At 49.0% G+C, this 27,333-nt stretch overlaps 1 long non-coding RNA gene across 2 annotated transcripts; it reads right to left on the reverse strand.

The window, feature by feature from the left end:
* Nucleotides 1-1,116: 1,116 nt before the first annotated feature.
* Nucleotides 1,117-27,333, reverse strand: LOC132664375 (uncharacterized). 2 transcript variants are annotated; one of them, XR_009603638.3, is made up of 4 exons: nt 26,503-27,333; nt 10,241-10,431; nt 4,009-4,138; nt 1,117-3,599 (listed from the first exon to the last, which is right to left on the reverse strand). It is a non-coding gene; the product is annotated as an uncharacterized LOC132664375 (long non-coding RNA). The 2 variants fall into 2 exon arrangements; XR_009603637.3 differs by having other exon boundaries at nt 1,117-4,138.

The following is a 27,333-nucleotide window of genomic DNA, read 5'->3' on the forward strand; positions in this document are numbered from 1 at the left end:
AGAAGACCTTTTCAGGGTCGTCGTAAGATTCATTGAGATGTTAGCACAGTAGCCGGCACAAAGCAAGTGCTTGGTCATTGGAAATGATCAGCATGTGAATAATCCAAGAAAGCAGATAACCCCAGTTATCCCAAATTTAGCTTTGAGAGTACGTTGTCTAATTCAGGTAAAGTTTCACTTTCCTAATTATGTTTTGTCTAGGTAGCACCACTGAACACCCAGTGGTCCATGAAACGCTGGTCCTTTGAGATAAACTGAGTTCATGGTTCTGGCCAGAGAGCATACTAAATGCTGTGAGCTGGCCTGCAGTAAAGAAAGCTTTTAACTCAAAGTTTTCCAAACATCTAATCATAGAATTCCTTTTCCAAGTAATATTCATTGAAGTCCCCCAAAACTCTTTTCTGTAGTCCCCTCCCTTGGGGAATGTTGGCATAGCAAACATTAAAAAGAGTTTGCATCCCCTCATTTTTCAACTAGGGAATGCGATACGCTCCGTCACAACAAGGATACGCCCCAGGGGAGAGCCCTGATTAAAGTTTGCCACCCGCGATCCACAAAGTGGGTGAGCTAGGCTGAGTGTTCATAGCAAAGGATGAAAAAGGTGAGCATGTTTATAGCACCTGAATCAAGGCTAGACTTCCCTAAAAGCCGTCGCCTGACTAGTAGCAGGAAGCCTAACGCTCTAGGACTGTCTGGTTTTAATTATTTCAGTTTATCTATTTGAATTTGACTTTTTCTCTGTTGGGTGCCCGAGTTTCTGGCTTCCATCCACGAGATAGGATTTAAAAGCATTTGAGAATATCACAAAGGCAGCTTCTGCAGAATTTCTGCTTTGCCAGTCCCCACCCCCCTTTGTCTATTAAGGATCTTGCTGTTGACAATGATTCTCTGTTATGGAAAAAAAAAAAAAAACCTCAACAAAAACTAATCAGGTAGTAGTGATTTGATGCGAGGAATCAGCCATTAGGACACCTCCCTCATAATTTTTGGCCATGTCAGGGTCACTTCTGTATTATTATTGACATATTATTTGTCTTTAAATCATCTCACCCTTTTAACATAAAGAAATATATACATTCACTTATCTATTTTTATAAATACCATCCTTAATTTTTTTTTAATTTGAGAGAGAGCGAGAGAGAGCAGGGGAGAGGGTCAGAGGGAGAGAGAGAAAGAACCTTAAGCAGGCTCCACATGGAGCCTGATGTGGGCTCAACCGCACAGCCCTGAGATCATGACCTGAGCTGAAATCAAGAGCCAGATGCTCAACCAACTGAGCCACCCAGGTGTCCCAAAGAAATATATTGTTTTTTTCCCCAAAGAAATATATTTAAATGGGAGTTTATAGTACTTTATAAACAGAAAGCCAATATCACTCACCATAAAGAAGAAAATTTAAAAATTACAATAAAAGCAAAACAGGCTGTTAAACTTGAAATGTTAAGAGGATTAAAAGACAATAATGAAAAGCAAATAACATATCTACTGACATTTTTAGAACACATTCCTAGACATCAAGAGCTATTTATTACATTTGTTAGGTAAACATAAGTTCTTTATTTATTTTTATTTATTTTTTAAAACTTTTTTAATGTTTATTTTATTTTGGGGGAGAGACAGAGTGTGAGCAGGGGAGGGGCAGAGAGAGAGGGAGACAAAGAATCTGAAGCAGACTCCAGGCTCTGAGCTGTCAGCACAGAGCCTGATTGGGGCTTGAACTCATGAGCCATGAGATCGTGACCTGAGCCGAAGTTGGATGCTTAACCGACTGAGCCGCCCAGGCGCCCCTTTATTTATTTTTTTAATTCCTAATTGGAAAGGGTAAAAGAAGGCAGTTTCTCATTAGCTAGCTAAATGACACATGCACAGACTCCATGACCCTGTCATTCTCCTTCTAGAGGTTAATCCTATAGACACACTCTACACTTTCCAGATAAGGGTACAAAGCTGTTCACTACAGCATTGTTTGTATCGCAAAACACTGAAAACAACTGAAAGATTGGAGACCCCCCCCCCCACACCTGTCCTGTGGGCTAAATGAAGGTAAATACAACATAATATACACTCATGGAGTGGAGGATGATGTAGACACAGAAAAGAAGGACACCCAGATCTTTATATATCAACCTGACCGATCTCCAGGACATAGCTTTTAAATGAAAACAAGCAATATGTAGGACAGTGTTTGTAGGGAAGATCAAACAATTAAAAAAATAACAAATATCCATATTTGCCTTTACATGCATAAAATATATCTAGGACACAGGATAACATCAGATGCTTCTGAGGAAGGGAGCTATGTGGCCAGGGAGCAGACACAGAGGGAGATTATCCACTGGACACCGTTTTGGGTTTTAAGTTTCGGGGTGTGAACTAGGAAAGTTACGGTTGGCAGGATGGCGACCTCGCTAAGATATCCATGTCCCAACTCCCGGAACCCGTGAACATGTTATGCTATGTGGCAAGGAGTAATTCAGGTTGCAGATGGAATTAGGGTTGCTAGTCAATGACCTTACAATCAAGAGATGATCCTGGATTATCCCGATGTAATCTCAAGTGTCCTTACAAGCAAAAGAGGGAGACAGGAGAATCATTGTCAGAGTCAGAGAGAGAACCGAAAGTGTGACACTTCTGCCTTTGAAGACGGGGGAAGGGAGCCAAGAGTGGAGGGATGCAGGTAACCTCTAGAAAATAAAAAAAGCAAGGAAACAGAGTCTCCCTAGAGCCTCCAGAAGGAACGCAGCCCTGGTGACGTCCATTTCGGACTTCTGACCTCCATGATGCTAAGATAATAACCGCATGCTGTTTTAACCAGTAGGCTTGTGGTCATTTGTTGCAGAAGCAATAAAGTACCACTTATGTTAAGTATATACATACATGCATATTTATATATTTAAAAAATATAGCGCAATGGTTCAAAGTTTGCCCTTGGCAGGCAGAACTGTCTGGCCTTTAATCCTGGCTTTTCTACCTGTGCGACCCTGGGCAAAGTGCTTAACCTTTTGTGCCTAAGTTTCAATATCTATAAAACAAAGATAATAACAGTCACTTACTTATGGGATGATATTACCTGACGGTGTCACTGAGAGGATTAAATGAGTATGTGCGCTTCCAACGGTCCCTTACACAAAGAAAGTGCCAGTAAACGTTGACTCCTGCTCTGTTTAACTGTCTCCTCTGACTGGATCAGATGCTGAAAGATAATTCCCACTCAAAATGATGCGAGTGGAAGAAAATGATATAAATGACTGTATTCAAAAACAAAAACCCCGAACGAAAGAACCAGAAAAGTAGTTTGAAGAAACCATCTGACACTATCTCTAGGATCCGCTCTTCATACTAAGGTCCAAAATTATTTGGTGATGTCCTAAAGTAGTGCAATAAAAGTTTCCTTGTCTACTAAACCACTTCCAGTTTGACTCCTTAGCCTTTTTATTAAGTCGTCTAATGTCTCTTCCTATTTTCAGATGAGTTAAAAGCCAGGTCTTTCAGGCAACAGCAAAAACCTCAAGTCCCAGGATCAAAGTCTCTGCCAGACGGGGCCAGGTTTCTGCCAGTGCATCTCCCGGGTGTCGATGGCCGACTCCTCATACACTTGCCTGGTAACAGACTAACTTGTAAGCCACGCCCACTCTGCTATACTATCTCACCAAAGGAAAGTTTTCTATGAAAAAATAAAGTTCCCCTTATAACTTGGTAGAGTAAAAACTTTTCTAATCAAAAGACAATGAGCTTTCATTTGAAACAGTGGTTCTTTGTAGTCACCACCTGTCTCTTCACTCAGCCAAGAAAAAAGGTCAGGTCTTTATTGAACTGCCTGCTTGTGACATGATTGACAAGTTTATCAGCTTCATTAAGTACTTGTCTTAAATCCGCACACGCATTCTGGAGGGCAACGGTTTCTTTGTATATAAGGGCACTGAGGAGACACAGCTTTGCGGTAACAGCTTGACTATGGAGACAGATTTCTCATGTTGCCAGCCAGAGCTTCAGCCCATCCATGCCTACCCTAAATTCTTGCTTCCAGTCCATACCGCAAGTTATCAGTCAGTTGTCCGTACAAGCTGGCCAAACTTGGCAGCATAAAATATTTTCATGGGCTTCTTCACTTGACTCATAGGCTGTCATACTGACAATCCTAAAAAAAAAACCCACCAGGATTCAGAATTTCACTTGGGTTTGCCAGTTTTCAGTGACTCATTTCACTTTGTTGTACCGATAAAAATGGCTGCTCTATATTGGCTGCCATTTCTGTCATTTATTTTGCTGGACAGAGAGATCTCGTCAGTCATTATGTTTACTTTGATCATCATTCTCTGCTTTTTTTTCTTTTTTTTTTTTGGTGTGAGGACTGACAATTTGTCAATAAACTTAGCAGTTCCAGGCTTTGCAATTAAATATAATCATATACATTTGGCTTCAGCAGAGTTTACACTTTTATCTCCTGATACACTGTGTTCTGGTTGTAATGTTAAGTTGCTCTGATCATTTTTATATTGTATTCCATGTACATTTCAAAGTGATGCTTGATGTTGGATAAATTTATGCCAGAATTTAGGAGCATCTCCAAAATATGTGATGCATGATAGCATTGGTTCATTTTCATTGCCAGTGCATTGGTAATCCACATTTCAAAGAATTACCACCACATATGTGTATGCGTGCTTTATTGTTTTGTTGTCATTTGCCTTGTTTGTGTCTGATATTTTTGCAACACTGACAGGCAGTTCTGATATTTATTCATGTGGTCATTACCCTCGTCCAAAGACAAATGCCTTTTTAAATCCCAATCAGCAGGAGTGCTCCCAAGTCCTTCACAATTTCCACCTGTCTTCAACCATTGGATTAGATAAAAAATAAGATCAGAATCCCAACTCCAGTGCACAATGATGTATTCTTACACACTGGAAACTAAACGATTGTCAATTTCCAAAAGGGATGTTTTGATTTATCTTTGAAAAGAACACACAACACATATAGGACTTCAGTGTTTGAAAATCCACTCTAGCAAATGGCTTTTTTTTTTTTTTTTACATAGCACTTATATGTTATTTACTTGTGTATTGTAGTCATTTTTATGATGTCACTACTCTCCCCACCACCTCCTGCCCCAGGAATGGAAGCTCCATGAGGTAGATTTTTGTCTGTTTAGATTTATAGCTGTATCCCCAGCATGTAAAATGGTACTTGATGGATACCAGGTGGTCAATCAGTATTTGTAGAATAAGGGAATGAATGGACCAGCAGTACAGACATAGGGTACATTGAAGACCCAAACTCTTTCTCTCTCAGCTCTGCATGCTCAATGACAGCTTTGTCCCTGGCTGGTTTTGTGGTCACAAGATGGCTGCCAGAGACAGTTGGCATTATCTTGTCCACATCTATTAGAAAAGAGAAAACACTTGAGCGGGTCAACTTCCATCTTGTGCCCTCCTGAAGGGGGTGGTAATATACATGCAGATAGATAATGGCTTAAACTAATCAGGACCCATCCTTTCTCTGACAGCCAAGTTGAAGAGTTAGAGTGAGCATCTCCTGGACAGGTAATGGGCCATGTGGAGTTTGATGGACACCTGAAGTATGGAAGTTGGGGTAGAAATGGGTGATAGGAAGCCAACGCTCTCTAGTACAACTCTATTGATTTTTAAAATATCAAATAGTTCAGGGGCACCAGGGTGGCTCAGTCAGTTGGGCATCTGACTCTTGGTTTTAGCTCAGGTCATGGTCCAGGGTCATGGGATTGAACCCCACGTCAGGCTGTGCACTGAATGTGGAGACTGCTTAAGATTCTCTCTCTTTCTCCCTTGCCCCTCTCCCCTGCTCATGCGCTCTCTTTCTCTCTCTCTCTTTCTATCACTCAAATAAAAAAAAAGACCTACTATGTGCCAGGTACTGCTCTAGGCACTGGGATGCAGCAATGAACAAACTCCACCCTCATGGAACTTATCTTTTATTGAGGGGAGATAGGTAATTAATATACTATTAATAAACTATGTAGTATATTGGAGTGATATGTGCTATGGACGAAAATGAAGCAGGAAAGAGGTTGTATGTAATGACTAGGGAAGAGGCAGCTGCAGATTTCAATAGAATGAGTAAGGAAGACTTTCCGGAGAAGGGAACATTTGAACAAAATTTAGAGATGAGGAATCAAGCTCACGGATATTGGGGAAGGGGCTGAGTTTAAGGCATTTTAAATTCCAGATACTTGCAGAACATCTAAGAGCTCTTCTCCTATAATTAAGTGATGATACATAATACAGCTATTAGGCTCGGATCCCACCCAGAATGGGAGATAGTAGGTTGCCCTTTTAAAACCTGGATCAACCCAGAGGGGCTGATCCCTGAAAAACAGATTAACAAAGACTGAAGAATTCTTAAACAAAATCTTTCCTGATTGCTTCATCAAACTTGAACTTTTTAATTTTATTTTTATTTAAATTCATGTTAGTTAACATATAGTGCAGTATTGGTTTCAGAAGGAGAATTTAGTGATTTATCACTTATATGTAACATCCAGTGTTCATCTCAACAAGTGCCTTCCTTAATATGGGTGCCCATCACCCACTGAACTTTTAAATAAACTTCTATGAGAGAGTATTACTATGTTCTACAAATTTGGGGCACTTAAATTCGGTTTATAACACTGGGTACACTGGGTAAAGCAAACTTTCCCTACCAGCCTTACAATTTTGGTGGAGGAAAGGAGACAGTGAAAATATAAAATGAAAAATATAAGAAGTGAACACACACACACACACACACACACACACACACACACACACACACACACTATTCAGAAAAGCCTTCCTGCCTGAGGAGTCACCAAGAGGTGACATTTGAACTGGGATGGCAGGATGGGGGAGAGAACATTCCAGACCAAGGAAAGAGCATTGCTGGGGAGCAGGGGAAAGGACAAGAACATTCCAATGTTGAGGGGACAGGAAGAGCACAGGATAAAGGGCTTATGCACACTTTCCTCTCCGGAGATGAAGTAGATTGTCCTCGCTTTGGGAATCAGGAACACTGGTGAACATTTCTGTTTTGGACAAGGTCCTCGGACCATTATCTGGTGAGCATCTCCCTTAACCAAAGCACATGCTTGGGACCCATTGTTCTGCTAGAGGTTCAAGAAAGAGACCAGGGATGGAGATGGACGTTGGGAAGCCAACGGTGAGGACAGCTGTGATAAAGCGGGGAAATGCAGGGTGAGAAAAGATGGGGCAGGACTGAAGCAGCCCCACATGGGGTATGAGGAAGAGCTGGTGCTCTCCAGAGAAGGAGAGGGACTGGGCTGGAAGAGGCATGGGCCAGATTTGCTTCAGTCGGCCTGAGGAAGATGGTAGCTCCTTGAGGCATTTGCTCTTCTGGACAACTCCCTCCTGTGCAACTCTTTCCTCCCCGGTCTATGGATCCCCAGTCTCTCCTCTCCCTCTCATGCCACTCCAGAACTTTCCTTGGTAGAAGCTCTTCTTTGGCTTGGTTATTGGATATTGACATCTCTTAGAATTCTGCCATGGCCCTCTTGCTTTGTACTTCAGCTGCACTTTCCCCCTGCATCCAAGCCTATGGCCTTCATTTAGGCTCTTCCTGCTTTGGAAAGAAGGAGATGGATTGGAAGGAGGGAGGGAGGGAGGCAGGAAGAAAGGAAGAAGTGGAAAAAACTTCCAGAAAGCACTGCCACCCAAGTTATTGCTTCGTTGCCTTATTTTACTATATTCAAAACTTTTTAGGGATTTGACCTTTGATTTCTAGAACTCAATGAAATACTGGCATGATAATAGTGTTTATTAATCAGGGCTCAAGATATCTATGGTACTTCATTTTTTAACCCGGCATTTTCTCAAAACTGAAAAGTACACAAGAGAGTCTGCACATGGGCTTGGCCAGGTATTGGTCTACTTCTCCGACTCTCTTGTTAGAGTGCAGGCTGACCAGCAGCCCACCTTAGATCTACCTAGGCAAGAGGAGCCCCTGTCCTGGTCCTGTGCTCTGTGCCCCTTCTCCCTGGTCAAGGAGTCCACAGAGCCACAGGACCAAACCTGTCCCTAGGCCATTCCAGATCCCAGAAATTCCTAGATCCCAGAATTTCCTGCCCCAAATGTCCCAAGTCAACTCTAGGGCCTATGCAGGGCCTCTTTTCTGGGCCAGTCCTCTGGAGCCACGGTGGTGCTCAGGCCTGAGGGTGGCCTGAGGCTCTGTTTGTAGGAGCGAGTGGCTGAAGCTTGGCTCTGGGCACTGGTGTGAGCCTGCATCCTGGGAGGCCCCTCCGGGTGTGCTGTTGAGCAGGGAGTGGGAGGAGAAGGGGCCGGGAGGGAGCCCTGCCCATGTTCCACATTCCAGTGCGAACTCCAAAAAGCCTGCTGGTTCTGAACTTGATCTGGGACTTCCAGGGCATTAGGAAGTTATTCGTCAAGGTAGAGAGAAACACTGCATTCTAATTAACTGTTTACGGGTTTAATAATTGAGAGATTGTTAGATATGCGTTACACGGGCCTCTATTTGTACTCTTGGCCCAGGCCCTGCAAATGTGAGAGGCATACCAGGTGCTAAGAGAGGAATGTCACTTTTGCAATATCGGCGAGGGGACCATTTTGAGAGAAGTGATAAAGAGGAAACTGAAGCACTTCCTCTGCCCACCCAGGGGCCCTGGGAGAAATTTATGCTATGCAATTTCAGAAACTAACAAATACTATTTCTGGCACTTCCTTCTAATGTATACGCCCTTCTCCCTATATATTCTCCGTAGTGTCAGATGTAAAACGGGCTCGTCTCACATCAGACCCAGAAGAAGTCCAAGGAAGTGCAAGCATTCCTGACTTAAAATAATCTGATAAAAATATTCTTTAATCTATTGGGAGATATTAAAATGCATATAAACATATTCTTTGGTATGAACGTTACATTTCATTGATATATATATAGTGTGGGTGTTTGGTTATATCAGTGAGTGAAATCTGTTTTAAAAATCTGGAAAGCTCTTGGTTCTGTGCTTCTGAGAGAGAGCTTCTGGAGCCATGTTCCAGGGTCCCCTCAGAGATAACACTGGTTTAAACTGCCACCTGCTCAATGGGCTTCCAAAGCTTTATCTCCAGCCCTGGACTCTCTCTCCTGAGGGGAGCTCATGCACTCGCCCAGTCAACACCTCTATGTGCCCCCCACCCCAACTCAACGCGGAGGAGTCCGTATTGGTATCCTGTAGCTGCCATAACAAATTAGCCCATTCTTGGTGGCTTACAACAACAGGAATTTTCATTTTTCACAGCTGCGGAGGCCAGAAGTCTGAAGTCAAGGTGTCGGCAAGGCCACGCTCCCTCTGAAGGCTCTAGGGGAGGATCCTTCCTTGCCTCTTCCAGCTTCTGGTAACCCCAGGCATTGCTTGGCCATGGCTGCCAAGAATCTAATCTCTGCCTCCATCTTCACATGGCCTTCTCCTGTCCCCCTCTGCGTCTCAGATTTCCCTCTGCCCTTCTCTTACACGAACACCTATCATTGGATATAAGGCCCATTCTAACCCTCGGATGATCTTATCTCAAGATCCTTAATTACATCTGCAGAGACTGCTCTTCTAAATCAGGTTACATTCACAGGTTCACAGGATAGGGTTGGACAAAGGACATGTCCAAGTGGATAAACCACTATTTAACTCACTACATGATTCATCGCATTCCTTCAAAACCAGTTCCTTCTGCCAGCTCTGTCGAGGGTGGGGAGGGGTGTACCCACGTTTCCCAAGTTGACGTGGGAAGTCACCCTTAGACCACCCCCTGCTTCCCCCCGCCCCCCCGCCTCATATCCAGTCAGTCACCAGGGCCGTCGATTCACTTGTGCTGGCGCTCGAATCCGTCTTCTCCCCTCTGGTTTCCACGGCCACCCTTACTAGCCTCCTTTGTGTTTTTCAAACTCCCACCTCAGGGCCTTTGCATGAACTCTTACCTCCCTCTCTGGAAGGTTCCATCTCTTAAGCTTCCCAGGCAGACTCACCCTTTTCACAGAGCTCTCAGGTCAAGTGTTAGGGCTTCTGAGAGGGCTTCCCACCCCACCCCATGTACCTCAAATAGCTCCCTACCAGGTCACTCTACTTAATTCTTCCAACCCCCTCCCCCCCCAACACACACACAATTCCATCAGGACAGTCCTGTCTGTTCACTTCTGTAACCCCAGTCTCAAAGACAGTGACGTGTGCATATCTGTTATCTGTACTGAGCTCCTTTTCAGATGTCAGCATGCACGTACTTACCACTTCTTTCCTCAGAAACCTCTCTCAAAGTCAGCAGTTTGCCAAACTCAACTCCAGCGGACCACTTTGCAAACACCGCTTCCTTGTTCTTTCCGTGGTATTTTACACCTGTGTTTCCTCCTCCCTGATGCTTTCTCCTCCTTGACCCCTGAAGGAGGGTGAATATATCATTTGTCTTCCAAACTGGGCCACTATTTAAAGAGACAAAGGGCACTAATGAATTATTACGCCAGGCTAACCGTCATAAACTAAGACTCTCCCAGGTGAACCCAGACGTATGGTCTCCCTCCCTCCAAAACCTCCCTCTCCCTTCCGTGGCTGTCTGTCCTCAGACTCCTTTTCCTCCATCTACTCTTTAAATGGGTCCCGGGCCCTCCCCTGCTGTCGTGCTACACCATCTCCCTGTGTGACCTTACCAGCCGTGACTCAATCTATCTACATGTCCCCATCAGTCCACCTTGTCTTGATTTCTGTACTCCACGTACAAACCCAGCTGCTGGCCAGAAGTCTCTACCTGGATGTCTCAGCAGCAATTCTACATCGACATCTAAACCAAACTCATGATCTTCAGCCTCAAACACGTTCTCTTGCTGTTGATGAATGGTAAATGGTGCGGGTGGGTGGGGTATGGAGGAAGTGGTGGTTAACAGCATAAGTTCTAGAATAGGTTCTAGAGTTATGGCTGCCTGGGTCCAAAGCCACATCCTAGCCATGCGTGGTAGGGCCATTATTTAACCTTTCCAGGCCTCCATGTCCTCACCTGTGAAGTGGAGACAGAAGTGCCTGTCTCTTAAGTTGGTTGCGAGGGTTCAATGAGACAATAAGGCCAAGAGCAGATGTTTATAGGATACCACAGATGCTGGGCATTTCTATGGGACTGATGTGTATTATTTCATTTAATCCTTGCAACAGCCTCGTGAGGTAAGTGCCATTATTTATCATTATTACTGATGATGATGATGATTCAAAAAACAATCGAAGTAGGCTCCAGGCCTGCGTGGGGCTGAAGTCAAGAGTCGCCTGCTCTACCTACAGAGCCAGCTAGGCGCCCGGGGAAGTATCGTGATCATGCCTCCTTTACAGAGGAGGAGCCCGAGGCACAGAAAGGTTAAGTAACTTTCTCTGGCTTAATGACAGAATTGAGCTTCAGATTCAGCAAGTCTGGCTCCAGAGACCTTTTCTCAAGCACCTCGATGTCCTCTGGGTGCCAGGTGCTTAGCACAGTATCCGGCATATAATAAGTGCTCAGCAAGTTATTTCCACTTTCCATCCAGTCCACCAAGCCATCTGCCCAGGAGAAGGCCTATTTTCCCTATCCTTCCTCATCCCATGTCTGTCAAGTCCTGTCAACCACATTTTATTTTATTTTATTTATTTTAATTTTTTTTTAACGTTTATTTATTTTTGAGATCGAGAGAGATAGAGCATGAACGGGGGAGGGTCAGAGAGAAGGAGACACAGAATCCGAAACAGGCTCCAGGCTCTGAGCTGTCAGCACAGAGCCCGACGCGGGGCTCGAACTCACGGACCGCGAGATCATGACCTGAGCTGAAGTCGGACGCTTAACCGACTGAGCCACCCAGGCGCCCCATCAACCACATTTTAAAGTGCTAGGTGCTTCTCCCAGAATTTGCTTATTTAATTATTAGTCTATATTCCTAGTTCATTGTCCAAGGTGTCTTGATATTGAGAAGTCCACTAGCAGGAGACCAGGTATGAATGGAAAGACCCAGATCTCTGCCTCTAGCTTGGGGCTTTTCCTGCAAACCTCAACTCTGCTTTCTTAGAAGCCTGATGCTGCACTGCCGTAAACACAAGCCCGGGCCCACATGCTGGAGGATGAGAGAGAACATGGTGTGGGGACGGGCCGTCCCCCCTGGGGCCACCTGACCTGCCAGCACCCAGCCAAGCCAGCAGCTGGCCACAGACACACGAGTGGGCCTGGCCAAGGGCAGAAGAACCACCTTGCTGAGCCCAGACCAAACCGCTGACCCGCAGAGAGGGAAGTTAAATACATGGCTGTTGTTTTCAGCCACTAAATTTTGGAATTGCTTGTTACGCAGGCAAAGCTAACTGATCCGCTTAGATGTCCTGTTAGCTTAGGCTGCTGTAACAAGATGCCACAGGCTGGGTGGCTTAAATTTGTTTTCTCACGGCTCTAGATGCTGGAGTCCTAGACCAAGGTGCCAGCAGAGCTGCTCTATGGTGAGGCTTCTCTTCCCGACTTGCAGATGGCACCCTCTTGCTGTGTCCTCCCATGACCTTTGCTCTGTGCGAGCCCAGAAAGAGAGAGAGATCCCTGGTGACTCTCCCTCTCCGTATAAGGACATCAGTCTTATCAGATTTGGGCCCTGCACTTATAACCTCACTTACCCTTAATTACCTCCTTAGAGGTCCCATCTCCATATACAGTCACACTGGGGGTTGGGCTTTGACATAGGAATTGGGGGGGCACACGATTCAGTCCCTGACAGGTATCAATCATCAAGAGGAAGTCGGGCCCATGAGAGCTGCTAAGATCACTTGAGTGGAGTGTGAGGGGGCAGAGGAGACCCATCAACTAAGGACAAACGCAGGGTAACGATAGCCTTCCTGGGGCCGGCAGAGGATGATGAGCCCCGGAGGGGACGGAGAAGCGAAGGCAGAGGACGGACACACAAGGAGAAGCAAGCGAGGGCTGAGGAGGCATTGAAGCCGAGCCTGTTTGTAAAGGAAATGAGCAAGAGAGTCCAGTGCAGTCGGCAGAAGTTAGGGGACCAGGTGGTTTTGGCCCAGTCCTTGGTGGACTGAGGAACAAAAGATGAGAGAGCCGATAAAGCTTCCAAGAGGCTTGGATGAGAAGGAACAAGAGAAATCTGGAACACAGGATCAAGAGGAGCTTTTTAGGACACAAGGACTTGTGCATCTCTGTGCAGCAAGAGGCGAGAGCTAGAAGCAGGAGAGGCTCGCAATGACAGAACAAGGTCTGGAGGAGGCAGGGAGCAGCTGACAAGAACTAGCCTGTGTTAGCACTTGCCAACGTGCCAGGGCCGTGCTGAGCTCTCCGTGGGGCTTATCTCATTTAGTCCTCCCGTCAACTCTATGAAGTAAAGGCAAGGATGATCCCATTTCCCTGATGAGGAAACTGAGGCACCGAGGAGATTAAGAGACCTACCCAAGATCACACAGCCTGCAAGTGATATAAATGGGATTTGAACCCTGGCAACCTGACTTTAGAGGCTAGGGGGACCTGACCTGGATTTCGGCCTGCTTCTAAAATTAACAGGAAACTGGTAGGGACGGTGATAACAGGATCGGTTGGGGGCAAGAATTTGATGGAGATCATGTGCTCCCGGTGGCCTCAGTTTTGTTTTCCGGTAGCAGACAGGGAGCTGAGCGTTGTGCCTGGGGTCAGGAGGGAACATAGAGGGAGTGAGGAAGGCCCAGAATAGGAGGAGGTTGAAGACGACAAGACTCAGGCCCGCTACTCGTGCTGGCGAGTGGCGCTGAGCTGGGAGTCCCAGTTGGTAGTGGTGGAGGTGGCATTTCTCCAGCGGCGCTCCGGGGTCAGGAGAGGGGAGAAAGGGGCACACTGGCTGCCGTGCCAGGGTAGGAGGCTTGCCGAGGGAGTGCTGCCAAAGGGTGGGGGAGAGGGCCATGGCTACTGGTGGGAGACCGCGGTTCCCAACCCTGGCTGCATTTGAAGGCACGGGAGGGCTGAGCCCCGTTCTGTAGCAATTACCCCTGAATCTCCCGAACTGGGCGTGTGTTCGTGGTCCCCGGTGAGGACTTCTGATTCCATTCCAGTAGGGAGTTGAGGCCGAGGCCGGGAGGGTAGGGAGAAAGAGGTACAAGCGGAGGAAGGGAGTGAAGGAGCGTGGAAACGGAGGTGTGAGCGCGCTAGCAGGGAAGGAGGGACACCTCAAGGTCTGAGTTGTTCTGCCTTAAGGGCTGGGAGGGCTGCAGAGTTTCTACCCCCTCTTCCACACCCATATTCCTGGGGCCAAAACAGGACGGGATTGTCTCCAACTTTTCCCTTCATCCTTAGAACAGAGACCTCTGAGGGGCTGGACTAGGGGAGGCCTCAGGAGCTGCCTGAATGGAATTTTCTTCCCATGTGACCAGTCCAGCCCGGAAGAGCCACCCAGGAGCGACATCAAGAGTGGGTTATCTGCAGGTCTGGGTATATCCCCCAGCTGAGGAATTTCTCAGGGAAAAGAAGAGTGGGGAATGGGTTAGGATGGCTGAAAATGGGAGAAGCATATTCATTTTATCCAACCAATATTTATTGAGGTCCAGGCAAGGAACTTGTGCCATATTGCCAGGCAATATCTAAACATGACAGGTAATGTGATCTTGGGTGGCACTTCCCAGAGCCTTCTCTGGGATGGAAACAGTGTCCCTTTAAAAAAAAAAAAAAAAAAAAAAAAGGTGCGGGTGGGGAGGTGGGATCCAAGTGCAGATAAGTTTGGCACACATTGGGTTACAGAGAGTTAAACGGATTTACTCCCTGCAGGACTTCTCAGAGCCTTTAATCTGTTAACATGTTCTGAGACTCTCCAAGAAGTCGAGAGGCTAGCATCATCCTAGCATGCTTGACCCCAGGTCTCTGTCATTCCTGGCCGACCTAGAGGAATGAATGATTCACGGAACATGCTTTGGGAAGTGTGATATGGTGGCAAAGAGCTCAACTTTGAAGTCATAAGACCTGGCTCTCGACTCAGGCTGCGGTGTGCGTGACCTTAAGCAACTTGCTTGTGTCCATTTTCGCATCTGTAAACTAGAGCTCCTAGTGGCTCTTTCCTGAACTCGTCGTCAGGAGTAAATAATGCCCCTCAAGCATGAGTGCGGTGCCCGGCACACAGAAACTGCTCGCGAAAAGGGCACTGGCCTGGTTGGGGAGATCCTGGAGCCTGTGTTCAAATTCTATGACGTGCTGGCCTGAAAAACTGACTGGGGACCAGGAGTCAGAGCTTCTGTCTTCTACCTAGTTACTTGGACATAAAACCCAAATGGCTTTCAAAGCCTGCGACCTGACCAGAGAAAGAACAGTCAAGGGGAGGAAGGCAGGCAAGGGACGGGGGAGGGGGAAGGAGAGAGACTTCTATTTCCATTCCTGCCCGAGGGAAAGAGACTATGGGAATCTGCTGGCGGTGGGCTGGTTTGGCTTCTCGCAGAGGGTGGTGACAGGGAGGGGAATGGCCAGCCAGCACCCCTGCCCCCGGGACCCCAGGACTGTGACCGTGCGAGTGGGCACACAGGAAGCCACTCCAGGCCAGGCGGGTGCTGAGCAGCTGTGGGACTTGGCCCCCATCCCAGCAGTGTCCTTCCCGGAGGTGACGCTTCGAGAAGGAGATTTCCAGAAAAGCTCCGCAGCCCTGCTTCTGGCTGACGTTAGTGCCTCTGGAAGGCTTTGGGCTTGGGGGGACTTCTACCTTAAGGGACGACTGGGGAAAGGATGTCCCTCGCCCAAGTACTCTGTCCCATTTCTTTGGGGCCCTGTTGACTTGGGAACAGACGACGGTGCGGAGGGGGAAGGCATCCGAACTGGGAGACATCGCGTAAGGAGGGCACCCCATCCTGCAACTGGGGTGCTGCTCCAGAGGCCCTGGGGTATGTGCCCGCTCCCCGAGGTTCCAGACCCCACCTCTCCACTCTGGCCCCTAGAAACCAGCCCCCATGGCCTCCGTGACACAGGAAAGGTCTCTTTTCATTCTCCTGACCTCGGGGGTGGGGGAGGGGAGAGAAGTGCCATCAGGGGACACCTACGAATGACCGAATAACCGTGATCTCCATTTCACAAGACTCGGAGGTCAAACATCGTGCCCGAGGTCAACAGCCACACCAGAATTTGAACCCACATCCTGTTCAACACCACGGCTTGCCCTAACTGGGAGGTTCGCGCAGGACCCCCAGTTTAACCTCTGCCTATGTCCTGGTTGGCTGCAAAAACAAAAGAAAACAAAGCCAAAACACACACATGCATAAATCAGTAGGACATCTCTGATGGAAGGAATGTGAATCCTGCTTTTTGTCTTTTCGTAAGGAAAAGACAGAATCGCAGAGCCCTGGTTCACAGAGCTCTGTCAGCTGCCTGTGACCAGGACCTATCGGTTTTTCCAGGAGCATACCCCATCACCACCAGACAGTTCAGACAGGCCCCCCCTTCCCCTGGCTTCTGGGCTGCCCCCCACCACTCCTCTAGTCTCTTTTTCTAGCCAGGGTGGGGCCCCTGGGGCTCATGGCCTCGGGCCCAGAACTTGCCTCGCCTCCTTTCTTGGCAGCTGCTAGCCATCTCTGCAGTTTTTGGCCTAGTAAAACCCTTTTTCTGCCTGCCCAGGGGAGAGTTTTGATTGGCTTCAGCTGGGATGACCTCATCCTCTCCAGAATTTGGGGATGTTCCCATTTTCCACTGCTCCACCTTCCTCCGCCCCCGCCCCAACCCGCCCAGGCTGTGGAATCCCCCAGCCTCACTGGAGAAGGCGAGCATGTGCCCTGGATTCCTGCCCTCTCCCCACCCTAGCGCTCCCGCTCCCCCGGGCTGTCTTTGCTGCCCCACGGCTTTGCCCCAGCCCCTCCTGCACATTCCCTTGGCCCTCAGATTCTCCTTTCCCCTCCGCGGGCCCCTGCTGTCTTTCCGGGGCTCATGGGAAACTGCATGATTTAAAATAATCATCTTACCCTTGTGCCTGCCCTTTTTGGTCTACATTATCTAATTTAATCTTCACAATGATCCCGTGATATAAGGATTCTCCGGTTTACGGGTGAAGAAGTGGAGACTTAGCTGATGTAACCTACTCAAGACAATCTGTTAGTGTGGATGGGGTCGGGGTCCACACGTAGGTGTGTCTGGCTCCAAGGCCGCGACAGAGGGCTTGTCACATTGAGAGACGCTGCTGGCTGTGCTCACACGAGGGATCCTGCCAGCCACACATCTGGCTTCCCTGGAAGGCTCAACAGCAGATCCCATTAGCTCTACCTTCCAAACGTTTCCAAAATCTGGCCACGTCTACCGCAGCCCCTCGGCTGAGCCACCTCTGCCTCCCACCGGAATTTACTGAGATCCCCCACCTAATGGGTCTCCTGCCTTCACCCTCCCTGGCCGTTCTCCACACAGCAGAGTGAACCTTTAAGGTGTTCCCTCTGATCATGTCTCTCCTCTGCTCAGAGCCTTCCAGTGGCTCATGTCTTACTCAGAGTCGATGCCAAAGTCCCCACAGTGGCCTAGAAGGCCCTCCACACCTGCAGTCCCATTATCCCCCCACACATGACCTCTGATTTCACTCCTTACTGTTCTCCCTCTCTGCTGCAGTTCCACCAGCCTCCTTGCTTGTGCTTCAACACGGACAGCAAGCTCCTGCTTCAGGGCCTTTGCACATGCTGTTTCTGCTGTCTGAAAGGCTGACCCTCAAATAGCTTCATGACTCAGTCCCTCACCTCCTTCAGGTTTTGCTAAAATAGCACCTTTTCAGTGACTCTGACCCTATTCGCCTTATCCCCTTTGTCCTGCCCAAACCCTCTCCACTCCCTGCTTTTTCCTCCCTATAGTACCATCACCCAGTGACATTATTTTACTGATTTATTAGGTAATTATTTGCTCCCCCTGCTAGAATGTAAGCTTCATGAGTTTAAACACTTTTCTCTCTCTTTTTTTTAACTGCTATATTTCTAGTGTCTAGAACAGCACTTGGCACATAATAGTTTCTCAATAAATCTTTGTGGAGGAGAGGGAGGGAGAAAGATGTTGGTCAGCTAATTTTGAGTGGTGCAAACAGAAGGGAGTCTGGACAGGCCTCTGAGCATCCTGGCCAGATGTTGGGAAAGCTCAAGTTTGGGGCCCATCCCCCAAATAGAAGTAACCTGTGGACACTTAGTGCTGCTTCTTTGCAGCTTCAGGACCAAACTTTGACTTGAGTCCCTGGAGAGGCCAGTCTCAGGGCAGGCTCTTGGGAAGCAGACTCTGGGATGGAATTGAGTGTGGGGGCTCATGAGGGCGTGCTCTTCAGGGCAACACCCAAGGAAGGGAGGGGCAGGAAGCTGGAGTGACTTGGAGACGTTGAGCTCTGATTTAGGCCCGAGGACAAGCTCGGCAGACACCATGGGACCCTGGAACTAAAATAGCCCCTAAGAATTGCCACGTAGTAGGCTGAAACTCTGGGCCTTTACACCCCAGCCTCAGCCCGTCACCAGCGGGGGGCCTGGCCTCGGCCTCGTGATGCTCTCTGCAGGGAGGGCCTCCCCACAGCTGGGGCGGCAAGTGCTTTCTGAAGGGGGGTCCGGGCGCACGGCCATGCCACTGCAAGACCCTCAGTGAGCGTCTGCCTCATTCACTGACGACCTCACCCACCCAGAGGGGTCCCTGAGACCCCAGAAAGGAGTGAGGTGGATCCCAACATTACCCCAGTCGGGTGTGACGCAGTCCGGAGCTGACCATCTTCTGGCGAGCGAACCAAGACAAAGTCTAAATTGGGGCTATACGGACATTGCTTTTTTAATTAAAAGAAAAAAAAAATTGCGGGAGGGGAACACTCCTTCAGTAGAGCAGATGTCCGTCCGTACCTACGTGGAAAAAAAGACTTGAGCCATTGGCGTGGCCCTCCAGGAGAAAGCATAGAAAATAAGAGATGATACTTAGGAAGTCCTCGAAAGTGGTAGGTGGGCTTTGTCCTCTATAGTCATGGGTCCCATGTGATAGATGTGTCCTACAGGAGAGAGGCTGGTAGCCAGGAAGAGCCGGGAAGGAGACAGCATAGGGTTTGGCTAAGAGCTGGCGTCAGACTGTCTATGGTTTTGAATATCGGCTCTGTAACTCTTTGGAGGGGAGATCTTCAGAGGCGAGTGGACTGAACTGTGTCCGCTTCTCTCCCCCAAGACAGGTCCTAACCCCGGTACAGAGAACGGAGTCTTGTTTGGAAATAGGGTCTTTACAGAGGTAATGGTTCAAATGAGGTCATGAGAGTGGGCCCCAGTTGAATACGACCGCTGTCCTTTTGAAAAGGGAAATTTGGACTCAGGCGCACACCTGGGGAGAATGCCGTCGAAGATGAAGGCAGAGATTGAGATGACGTAACCACAAGCCACGGAACGCCACGGATCGCGGGCAAACGTCGAAAGCTAGGAGAAAGATGCATGGAACAGGTCCTCCCTCACAGCCCCCAGAACCAGCCCTGCAGGCACCTTGTTCTCAGACTTCCACCCACCAGAACCAGGAGGCAATAAATTGCTGTTAAGGGGCCCGGTTTGTGATGCGTTGTTACGGCAGCTTCAGCAAACCAATATACGGTAAGTTTCTTAAGCTCACGGATTCTGATTCTCTGCTTTCTCACCTATAACACGGGGAGGATACTACCTCTCACAGCTGCAGCAATGACGTACGATTAACCATCTCTGTCGTAATTCCAGGCACAGAGGGTGCCCTCTCTATGTCACTGGTGGCGGCTCTTAGGCGTGAGAGCAGCTCATGGCCAAGGTCTTTTCCTCCGCCTGATTTTCCCCAGCCATCCCTTTCTTGTCACTGTCCCAGATGAAGAGAGCCTCCCAGCAGCGGGTTCTGTACACTGACTGTGGTCACTTACAGTTACTGCTGCTGGGTGGTCCGCAGGAAGGAAAGGATGGGAAGGCCGGACTTTAGAGCCTGTGGCAGGCTTCCTACGGCCCACGTTAACCCGATGCCGATCCCTGCCTTGTGGCTTTCAGTACGCAGACGTGAAGGAAGGAGAAGTTGCCAGATCAGCCCTTCCAGATATTTAAAATGACTTCCGGGTGCCTGGGTGGCTCAGTTGGTCAAGTGTCCAACTTTGGCTCAGGTCATGATCTTGTGGTCCGTGGATTCAAGCCCCATGGTAGGGTCTGTGCAGACAGCTCAGAGCCTTTAGCCTGCTGCATCCGTCTCTGTCTCCTTCTCTCTCTGCCCCTCCCCTGCTCACACTCTATCTCTCTCTCTCAAAAATAAATCAATGTTAGGGGCGCCTGGGTGGCTCAGTCAGTTGAGCGTCTGACTTCAGCTCAGTCTGTGATCTCATAGTTCACGGGTTTGAGCCCCACACTGGGTTCTGTGCTGACAGCTCAGAGCCTGGAGCCTGCTTCAGATCCTGTGTCTCCCTCTCTCTCTGCCCCTCCTCCCCTCACACCCTGTCTCTCTCTCTCTCTCTCTCTCTCAAAAATAAGTAAATGTTAAAAAAATTATAAAAAACTTCTTTAAAAGATAAATAAACATTAAAAAATCAAAATTACTTTCAAAAATAAAGAAGCAGGAATGAAATGAAATAATAAATAAAATAAAATAAAATAAATACAAGACTTTCAGTAGAGCATCATTATCGAGAGCAAATAGACACTTAAATCACACCCCTTATGCTCAGCGCTGATCTCCAAGGAGTGATCTTGAACATCCCTGTTTGTTTCAGAGAAAGGGAAGTCATGAGACCAAGCATTGCCCCACTTCTAAGGTGGAAAGTGAACATAACTATTGTCAATTAAATGTGTACTGTTTATTATAGCTAACCTACCATGCCTTGCTATGTTATAAAGGTTGTGAAGTTGTGGGTGTTGTTTAATATATGATACACACACTTAAAAGTTCATTGCAGGCTTTTATATAATCAATGTGATGTGTGTATTTTGTAGGGCCTGGAAAATAATTTTACTCTTTTGAATAATTGTGGAGATTTATAGTCACTATGGCATTGGTTTTATGGTATATTTTTTGGCTGTTATTTATGATTCATTTGCTTAGGGACCTCCAATTGTAACATTATTCCTTTTGGAAGATTTTCTACTTCTCCTTGACACCTTAAAATGTATCTTTCTTTCCTCTTTGCTTCTACAGCTTGTGTTGTTAATTTTGTATTGTAACAACATCTACCACAGCTAAAAGCTTTTATTGGGGAGCGGGGATTGTGAATGCGACATATGCTTATTTTCTTAATTTCAGAAAAGGTAGCAGAGTATAAAAAAGCAAATAACGTTTCCCAGAATCACAGCCTCTTAGAATATTTCCTTCTTGTCTTTTTTCTCAATCTGAGCATAAATAAGTAGTTCATGTGTAAGAGGAACAGGGGGGAGTAGAGAGCTGTGTCTGTGGCAAAACTGGGACAGGTGTGGGCTTCTGTAGGGAAGTGGTGGGGCAGCTGCCAGGGGCTGATGCTCTAGAAGGAGTGAGGAACCTTCTGAATGAGGGCTCGTCCCACGGGGACAAGAGGTCAAGCAGATGTCTTTGCCTTAGTGAGTGAGCCCTCGTCATTAAAGAAGGGCCGCATCTGAATATAATAACCTAGCTCAGCCTGAGAGCTCAGAACCTATGGAATCAAGTCTGGGTCATGTGGGGAGGGGGGTGGGGAGGGGTTCCTGACGTGGTCCAGCCATGTCAGGCATTGCAGAGTTGTTTCACTGAAGAACAGGTCCTAGACCTGCTTCATCATCAGCCTTAGGTGCCCAGCAGGGGTGTGGTACATTTTACACCAGGAAGAGGGGGAAGCGATCATGGAAATCACGTGTTAGCGGCAATGCCTGGACTTAGACATGAGCCCCATGGGAAACACCCATGGGAAACTTCTAGAAACACTTGGTATGAGCTCGCAGAGGCAGATGGGAGGAAGAACATGCAAAACTCAGGTGCCTTTTGCTGCGATGTGTTGCTTCATGACTCTAGCCAGACAGTGAGACCGCTGAGAGCACAGTCATGTCATATTTAACTTGACTCCCGTCACCTAGCTCATTGCTTGCCTGGCATATAGTAAGTGCTCGGGGCATGAAATTTTTGCTGATTAACTATCCTCTTTTAAATATCTTCTTTTTGATCATCTGATTTATGACATGGTTTCCAGGAACATGCTATGGTTAAAAATGGGACTCCCTGACCAGAAAAATGAAGTCAAGATGCTGCTCACAAACTTAGCATCAATGAATCTTGGCATTCCCTTCCCCCAAATTCTCTGGCTCCCAGAAACCCATTACGTTCAGAAGCACTGGGATTAGAAAAATGCTGGAGTTTTCCATCAACGGATGCCCTTGAGCCCTGACACTTTTCCTCATTATTTAAATGGATCTAGGAATAGAAGAGAGACCAGAACCAACCAAGCCACCTCCTCAGATGGACAGGAGCCTGGAGACCTGGCCTTTGTTTTACTGGTGAACTGGGTGTCAGCCATGTGTCTGGCACTGTGCGGGATGTCCCAGGGGTTCTAGACAAACAGATCTCAGCCCTTGTCCCTGGGGACTTTGTCACTAGCGAGAGAGATTAACTGTTGCAAAACCTCTGTACCACAGAGCTGTTCAGGGCAGTGTGCAATCAGGGAGCAATAGCACAGATGAAGTGGCCAGAAGGATCTAGTGAGACAGAGACCCTGGGGGGCCAGAGGCAGGAGAAGACTTGGTGAAGAAGGTGGGGAACGAGTGGGCGTGGAGGACAGGGTCATCTTGAGGTTGAGAAGGAAGTCAGCTAGCAGGGTTCCCCTCCAGCTCTACCCTGTCACGCTGTGTGCCCTTAGGTTAGTTATGTCACCTGTCGAAGACTTAGTGTCTATAAAATAGTTCCTACCTCGCAAGGCTGTTGAGGAGTAAACGATATGCACAAGGTGCTTAACAAAGTGCCAGGCACAAGATAAGCACTCAATAAATGTCAGCCATGGCTTTTGTTATCAAGAAGAGTGGGTGAAATTTGGAGACGGCTAGGGATTGGGAGGCCCGACCAAGCTTCTGGAGTAGTTCAGTTCTATTTATTTATTAAGCACCAACTATGTACCAAGCATTGTGCTTGGCTCTGGGGTAGTGGAGACAGGGGCCCTGCCCTTAAAGAACTGACAGGCAAGCTGGATACAACAAATAGGCAACACTCCCTGTTGTGTCCCCCACAATAAAGCAGGGAGTGTGTAGGGTCGGAGGAGGTCATGTGGCCAAGGCTACAGGTAGCCAAGGAGCCCTTTCCCAGGTGGAGGATCTCAGCTGAGATCTGGGTATGAGCAGGAATTAGCCCATGGGTAGAGGAGGGCCGGACAGGAGAAGAAAGGGAGAGTCTTGAGCAAAAGGAAGGACATTTCAATCATCTGGAGAGTTCAGTCCATTCAAGCCGCTACAAGTCAGTTCAGTGTGTCTGGATCCAATTAGATGGGGAGGGAGGGAAACCGGTCACCAGGGCTCTGAGGCCAATGGAGACCCTGAAAGGGAGGGCCATAAACTCACTGGTGCCTTCCGAGGATTACCTTAATGCCCAATGGGAGGAGACAAGGCCAGAGGAGACAGACCATGATATTTTGTGATCATCCAGGTGAGAGACTGGGGTGGCCTCAACTAGGGTGGTGGTGGAAAAGGGGACAAGGGGACACATTCCAGAATTACTTAAGAGCAAAAGTGACGGCAGCTCTTTCTGCCTCATGGGCCCTGCCCCCGTGCTTTAATAAAGCTCACCTTTTTCGCACTGAAAAAAAAAAAAAAAGTGAATCCTGGTCCTCGGGGATCTCCCACTCCCACCACACTTACATCAGGCACGTGAAAGACAGACACGTATAGACCACGCCAGATGAGTAGCAATGGAGGTACGCAGGACACTGGAAGGGTACAGGAGAGGGCTCAGCAAAGGCTGACAGACAGGGCCAGGCCACAGGTAGAGGCTCCTGCCAGAGGTGATAGTGGTGGCCTGGGAGCCACTGGGCAGGGTGTGGACTTATGCTCGTCCTCGGGATCCCAGCAGGGTCACACTTGATGGTATGGGTTGTAGGGGCCTTTGGGGAGCCCCCCCCCCCCAGAGGGAAGGTGGGAACGGAAGTGGAGTACAGAAGGAAGCAGCTGCCTGCAGGGTTCATCGGAACGGGCGGGGGTGGGGGGGTGGGGAGTGGGAGCCCAGAAAGGCAGATGTGCTGCTCTGGGCCCAGGGGAGAAAGAGGAGGAGGAGTGAGCAGGAGAAACTTCGCAGGAAGTGACTAGGCTGATGGAGGGAAGGAATCCACTGCGGCTCGGGGCATGAGACTGAAGCTGAGGCCCTGTCCAGACGGTGCGGCCAGAACCAGGGCACTCGGTACCCAGCACAGGGAGGTCAGTGCCACGGCTACCCTTTCCTGGGTGCCTGCTGCCGCCAGACCCAAAGCCTGCAGACGGGCAGACATCGTGACACCATTTCCTCCTCACCACCGCCACCGTCCATGCTGTGGTTCCCCACTTTACGCACGCGGCCACCGTGGTTCAAAGAGGCTAAGAAACTCACCAGGCGCGCAAGTGATGGGAAGCCGTGAATTCAACACAAACCTTGAATGCTGACTATGTGAGGTAGGGTTGAGCATTAAGTCCATGGATGTGTGTAGAGGACATGGAACAGTGCCCGGGACAGAGGGGGCATTTTCCAAGCGTTCCCCGTTATTATCATGTCGGGACACAGCGTCAGGCCCTGGAGATATTGTGGTTAACAAAACAAGAGATTCCTGCCCCAGTGGATCTTAGCGTCCGTGAGGAAGACAGATGTAAAGGAAAGATGCAAGAAAACATAACACAGATCACAGGAAGTGCCAGGAAAGAAAGTGGACTCTATGTTACAAAGTGCCCAGTTTGACCCCAAAGCCCAGGCCGCTGGACCACGAAGGGCTGAGGCATTAGTGGTCGGGGACTGGTTCTGATGCAGTACGAATCATGGTGGCACCTCCACAGCAAGGTTCCTTTACGGGAAGAAGCAGAGACAGACTAGAGCAGTGGTTTTCAAACTGTTTCAGCTGAGGAACCTTTTATTTAAACAGGAGCGTAAGCATAAGCCAAATCCAATGAGCAAACACAAGCTCGACTGCTCTGACTGAGGGCCGAACGGCCCCCCGCCCCGTCTGCCTTTCCATTTCCATTCTCCACAGCCCCAGAGGGGCTCCACCAAATTCCCAGCAGGAATGCCACGGAATCATAATAGGACTTAACATTAAATGAGCACTTACCGACAGCTATCATGACTTACGCTGTCTCATTTCATTTTCTTTTTTTTTTTTTAATTCTTTTTAACGTTTATTTATTATTGAGAGACAGAGCATGAGCATGGGAGGGGCAGAGGGAGGGGAAGACACAGAATCTGAAGCAGGGTCCAGGCTCTAAGCTGTCAGCGCAGAGCCCGACGCGGGGCTCGAACTCACAAACCGCGAGATCATGGGCTGAGCCAAAGTCAGATACTTAACCGACTGAGCCACCCAGGCGCCCCTCATTTCATTTTCCCCATGACCCTATAAAGTCATCGTTTTATAATGAGGAGCCTGAGGCTTAAAGGGGTTGATAACATCAACCAATCAATGGCTGCTTGAAAGAGCTGCTTGGTGGTCACGGTCTGGCGCCTGCCCAGCTGTGTAGCCCCATGGCTGCCACCCCCTCACACACACTCACACGTACACACCCACACATACACCCACACATACACCCCGACCACACTTCCTTTCTTTAAATCACAGGTACCCATCTCGCATCCCTGGCCTCGGCTCACGCTTTTCCATTCTTCAACCAGTATGTTAGTCTCTTATTGATTCTGTAACAAATGATCACAAACAGTGGCTTAAAACAACACAAATTGTCTCATACTTCTGAGGATCAGAAGTCTCCAAAGTGGGCCAGCAGGGCTTTGCTCCTTTTGGAGGCTCTAGGGGGAGAATCCATTTCCTTGCCTCTTCCAGCTTCTAGAGGCTTCCTTGGCTCACAGCCCCCTTCCAGCAACGCCATCACTTGACTTCTGCTTCCATCTTCACATCTCTGACTCTGACCCTCCTGCCTCCTTCTTATAAGGCCTCCTGTGATGACATTGTGCCACCCAGATAATCCAGGAGACTCACAGCTCAACTCCTTAATAGAATCACAGGTTTCTTGCCCTGTAAGGTAACACATTCCTACGTTCTGAGGATGTAGACATCTTTGGGGGCCATTATTCAGCCTGTCACACCTCATAACCCCACACTCATTCTTCACACCTGAGGTTCAAGAGCATGTCCTCAAGGAAACTGTGTCTGACAGCCCAGAGGAGACCTTCTGGAGGCGGGGGGTCTCACAGCAGCCTGTGCCTCTGCGTCACGATGCTCGTCAGAGTCACAGTTTAGCGTCTGTTTGGACCTTATTTGATTAAGGCCATGACTCAAGAGTGTGGGGAGCCGCTTGGTTTTTCCATTTGTGTTTTCAACAGAGTCTGGCACACAGAAGTGGCTCGATTAACATTTGCTACATAAATGGATGAACAAATACAGGACCCTACCCGAGGCAAGTAGCAGAGGCAGGATTTGAACTCGTGCAGCCGTTTTACAGAATCCCATCCTGTAAGCCTTGCACCCTCACAGCCTTACCTCGCGCAGGCCTGCCGCGGGGCTCAGGCGCAGGGGGCATGTGAAGTCACCTCCAGGACATCCCACCAGGTCATGTGGCTGGCGGGCCAGACCACGCCTGAACACCTCCAGGGGCACCAGTCTGACGTCCAGTGATTTAGGACATGGGGTGGGGGTAGGGTAAGAGTTCCGTAAGCCCTAGCCACGTGGGACTGGGGGCTACGGAGGGACGGCAGCCGCTGGAGAGGCAGCAGTGGGGGGGTGGCACGAGGCAGGGGCGGAGGGGGAGCCCGTGGGCACGCAAGCGGGAGGAGGGAGAGAGAGCCCAGGGCAGCGCCTCGGGCAGGCCCACGGGGAGAGGCTGAGTGGGGGGGTGGGGGGGGGGCGATGCCAGCGAGGAAACGAGCTGTCAGAAACTCGGAGGCGGCGTGGGAAAGTGCAGTGTCATGGAAACCAGGGGAGCGAGCAAGTCCATCCGGGAAGAGGCGGCTGCCGGAGCATCGGCGCCGCAGGGCGGGAGCGGGAGTGGGAGGCCCAGGGCCACCTGTCCTCGCGGGGCAGGCGGGCTCGGTCGACCTTCAGCAGGGTGGTTTCAGCAGAGGGCAGGGGAGCCGGAGGCGGAGGCGGAGGCCTAGCGGCTTGCAGGGTTCCGGAGGCAGCAGCGGACCAGACCGCCCGTTTCCGGATCTGGCAGGGGGAGCGGAGGGCGGTTGCTAGGAGGGGCGGCGGCGGGACGGGAGCGCGCGTGTGGGCGCCTGGAAGCGCCTGGGAGGAAGCAGTGGAGAAGCGAGAAGGAGGGCACGTCGTGGGCGTGCACCCGGCTGGACGGGAGAGTCCGAGCATGAGTCAGCA

Source organism: Panthera onca, chromosome F2 (genome assembly GCF_046562875.1).
Source record: "Panthera onca isolate mPanOnc1 chromosome F2, mPanOnc1 haplotype 2, whole genome shotgun sequence".
Lineage (NCBI taxonomy): Eukaryota > Metazoa > Chordata > Mammalia > Carnivora > Felidae > Panthera > Panthera onca.